General features: G+C 37.2%; 1 non-coding gene across 1 annotated transcript; it reads left to right on the forward strand.

Moving 5' to 3' along the window:
• Window positions 1–218: 218 nt before the first annotated feature.
• Window positions 219–343, forward strand: LOC149299044 (U6atac minor spliceosomal RNA). Its single transcript, XR_016272391.1, has one exon. It is a non-coding gene; the product is annotated as a U6atac minor spliceosomal RNA (small nuclear RNA).
• The last annotated feature ends 4,416 nt before the right edge of the window (window positions 344–4,759 follow it).

Below are 4,759 nucleotides of genomic sequence, written 5' to 3' on the forward strand. Positions count from 1 at the left end.
TAAGATGCTGATTGTTGTTAATTGGTTCAGGCAGGCTTTGTAAGGTGGGATGAGGAGAAGGAAAGTCACTTCATGATAGGAAATTAAAGTTCTGTAACTTTTGGATTTTTTTTAAACTCTTTACCACGCATTTTCATACAATGTGCATTCAATATTAGTCATTTTTACCAAAGATAAAAAAAAAAACTCCAACATTTTATAGTCAGATAAGAGGGATTGTATTGTGTGTAAAGAAGTTTAACACTCCTCTTGACAAGGATGCATGTGGCCTTGACAACATACATGTACTTGAGGTATATCTACCTAGTTTGTGTCATCGGAAATGGAGCTAGGTTTATTTTATTAGAAAAGGGTTGGAAAAAGTTGTAGACAAAGAAGGATAAAAAATAAGATAAAATCACAGGCGTAAACTAATGTATTAGTGTGGCTCATTGGTTCAATACATTGTTTCAAAATTATTTTGCATAAGATCTACTTCTTTTTTTTTCCACAGGCATTTGTATTCTACTCGCAATGATTTTATTTGCATCAAACACAGAGCTTAACGGGATGCCAAAGTACCTTGCAGAAATAATAGACAATAGTGACGATAAGTATTTTGAAACTCAAAACACATATGGATACTCATACTGGCTGTTGCTCCTCAGTTTATTTTTAAATATTGGCACAATCGGCGTGATTTATTATTACCAACATGCAAGATACAGCAAGCAGAAGGAACAAGAAAGACCACTGGAAAACGCATCCAAGGATGTGATTTTATTTTGAACAACGGATGCCAAAAGGGATGGACTGCATCTAAAAGCTGTGGGCATGACTGATTATTTAATAGCTTTTTATTGTCTTTATCACCAGCCTTTCAATAAAACAGCAGGCTTTTCAAGAGACGATTGTTCTAGCAGATAAAATTGCAGCTTTAGTGCTCATATAACAGTCTATTCTCCCATGATTACTAGATGTTAGATTTAAGAGCCTCTGTAAGTAAGAATGTATAACATTTTCCAGGGAAGCCTACAGATATTGATGACTGTTGTGCGCCAGCATTGGTAAAAAAAAGGTCACAGAACTGCACAGCCTGAAATATATCAAGCACATCTTTCTGTAGGATGTATCTGCTGGTGCGGACTTCTGGAAGACAGGCTCATAAATATACTTAAGATTAATCATACACAGGCATAGTATAATATTGACTTTGGGAGGAGGTGATCATAGAGGGAGCTGATGAGTTTATAACATTTTAAAATCTGAATAGTACTATTATGTGATTCCGTATTACGGTATTGATATTTATAATGCAAATCTGGATTGGGCCTTCAAAATAGTTGTAGTACTGTCACTAAACCATACTTATTTGACTTGAATGCCATTTTAAAGGGTTCTAACTGGGACATTTCCATTTGGTGCTCCATATAGGTGCCCGGAGGTGACGGATCTTGGTCAGGAGGATGTGCTGTGTCTCATTTTGTTCACTTTTGTCATTTGGGGTCATGTTTAAGGCAAGGTTTTTAGTTATTTATATTGACATCGGAGACATTGGGTTAATCATCCATTTGATTCCAAGGTAGTTTAGGAGACATTGTATTGGGATTTTAGGCTACTATATCTACTTTTCGATCACATTTATCAATTACGGTGATACTTGAAGGCCATTTTATAATGATGTTTCCAAATTTTAACAGATTTTGTCATATCATACTTTTATACTTATATTTACTTAAATGCTTTTTATACTGATATATAATTATACTTTTATAACCTCCCCTGCCCTCATACATATAACCATCTCAAACTATGTGCCCCATCATACCTCTAACTAAAAGTTTATAAGTGCAGTTCTTAGTTTACTGAATCTAGCATGGGGTAGAACAATAAAGAGTGTGATGGCAGGGGAGAACTAATTAGTCTGTCCTGTTTTTAAAGAGCGTTTAACTAATTAATCCTCAGGGATAGTTGTATGAATGTTCTAAATATTCTTGTATTCCATTATTGTGTTAGCTTGTTCTACCTCTACTGGACGTTGATTCCACATCTACTACCATTTAGGTAAAGTAGAATTTTCTCAGAAATATTATCCATAACCAATTTTGCAATTAGGGAGATGGGCTGTATGCACAGATTATTTTGCTTGCACTCCACTTTCTACTCTCTTATATCCATTTTCCTGAGCTCAATTTTTATCATTTTCACATTTCAAATAATTAAAGTGTCAACATAGAATTTGACAACAGATAAGAACCATTCTGCTCATCAAGTCATCTAGTCTAGTCTGTAAGGGGTTTATGTCTCAAACACTCTTTGGCCAGGTCCTTTAATGAGGAAAGCTATCCCATGCCTGTTTAAGTTATCTCATTAACCTATACCACTTCTACTGGGAGACTGTTCTCTGGGTAAAGCAGAACTTCCTCGAGTTACATCTAGTTACATCATGGTCTAGTTTTTGACCATGACCTCTTGTTTTAACATTGGCTTGCTTTCAAATAGGTTTGCCTCTTGTACTTTGCTAAATCCCTCTAAGTATTTAAATGTTTCTATTGCATCTCCCCCTCTCTCTTCTTTCCTCCAAGCTAAACATATTAAGAACCTTTAACCTTTCCTACAAACTACTTACTGTTTATGTAGCTCTCTTCTGAACCAGGGTCTCCAGAACCGCATGCAGTACTCTAGATGAGGCTTGACCAGAGATTTGTGAAGTGACAGAACCACCTCCTTCTCCCTGCTACTAATGCCTCTCCCTATGCAATCCAGCATCCTGCTTGCTTTTTGAGATGCTTCATTGCATTGCAACCTTTAAGCCATCAGACTGACTAAACAGTGATCCCAATGCTATATTCCGCCTTGGGAGTTTTATGTCCCAAGTGCATTATTCTACATTTGTCAACGTTAACCTGCTGCTTCCACACTCTCAACCACTTGAGAGTGGCACTTACTTAAATTATGAATAAATGTCTACCCTGTTGCACACCTGTTGCACACCTTTGGATCTGTAAAAATACATACCATATCATTAAGACCTTTTTTAATATTACTAATAAAAATATTAAAAAGTACAGGTCCCAATACTGATGCCTGTGGTACCACACTAGTAACAAGTGCTTCCTCTGAATATACCCCATTAACAAAGTTTTATGAAATAATGTTTTAAGATTATACTTACTGGGGTTCCACACTAGGCATAAATATTCTTTTCTGGTTTCCAAAAAGCTAAAATTTGGCAACCTTACAGGAACATAACAAAGATCCTCAGACCTGAAGCTCAGCTAATTCAGGGACAAAATTCTGGTACCTAGCGAGTTTTAGGAACCTAAAAATGCCCATAATCAGCTAATTATTAAGTGTCTTAATGTTTTGCAGTGCTGTACAATGGGCCTTAAGTACAGATATGATCAGGTCTGCAAATTAGACTCTCAGTTTATTAATGGTGTCCAGACTCATGATGTCTGGCAGTGACTTTAACTGTTACAATCAGCAAGAACATTCCTTGGGTTACTAAAGCCCACCTTTAAGACTTTACGGAGTATCACTCTTTAAACACAACTCTCGAGGTCTGCAGTGAAAGTTTTGTTGAACTCTGACCATTGAAGCCTGCAGACACATGCACCACAGCTTCACAATAATACTTGCTATATTGCTCTGCATGTTAATTGCATGACTTCATGCTAATTAAGGAACCCCTACAACTTTTTCAATGTAAGGTCCATTGAGGGCTAAGCTTGGCACATCCATGGTATCCAGGGGGGCAAGTGCACTGCTTTGTTTATATGCCAGGACTACTCATTTCGAGGACCTTTCACTAACAGAGACATCTGCTCTTCCATGTTTTGTTTAAAAACAAAAACCTACAAGCTTTGTTCCTAAAGCCAAGCTCATTTCAATATTGAGACGTGTGATCGTAGTCTTTTCACTGAGCTTCCCATTAGAATGCAAATCATAAACAAAGTTTTTGCTGACTTAAACCCTTGGAGATTAGCATTTCTGAAATAAGAAGAGCTGGAAGGGAATCATAACGAAGAAATTGCTTTGACATTGATCTTCTACTTTGAACATGGAGCGTGTGTTTTGTTTTAACAGTTCTGAATTATATTTAAGACAAAATTATTATGTAGATTGCATTTGCTTGAAAGCTTATACACCCATGAGTATTAGAGTGGACTCGCCTTTGTTAACATTAAACTTTTATTTCTTTTTACTGCATTAAATGTAATGCTTTCTAATAATAATAATGACTATTCTACAGCACTAATATGTAAACCCTTGTCATGTAGGGGGTTTCACCTATAAGAAAATGGCATGTTTTTAACTTTCCAGCAAGGAAAACCATTACTGAAACACACAAACCACCAAAAAAAACCCCAAACTGTAAAATATGATGTCACAGTAAGATATTAGGAAATGGGTAATTGAGGAAAATGGTGTGGGGTGGACTGATCCATGACAATTTATCAATGTCCCACTCTGGTATAGTAGAACATGTGGCATCATGTACAGATGTGCCTGTATTACATCACTGGAAGTGTGATGTCATGGCTTGACCACATAAAATGGGGTGCTATGTGGCATTTTGTATTGTTTAGCCAGAGAACTCTGCACATTTTTGGTACACAGTTTCAGACTCGGACTGTGGATTTGGCACACCAGGCAAATGCCCAGTGGGCAGCTGCCTGACATTGCTCCATATGCCCCCAATCTTCCGCTCCATGCTAGCAGATCGGGGGCTGTAGCGTGCGGCCATTGACTGGATATGCTCAGCCACATGCTACAT

This window comes from Sceloporus occidentalis, unplaced genomic scaffold (assembly GCF_023333645.1).
Source record: "Sceloporus occidentalis isolate IW3139 unplaced genomic scaffold, rSceOcc1.0.p SCAF_30, whole genome shotgun sequence".
Classification (NCBI taxonomy): domain Eukaryota; kingdom Metazoa; phylum Chordata; class Lepidosauria; order Squamata; family Phrynosomatidae; genus Sceloporus; species Sceloporus occidentalis.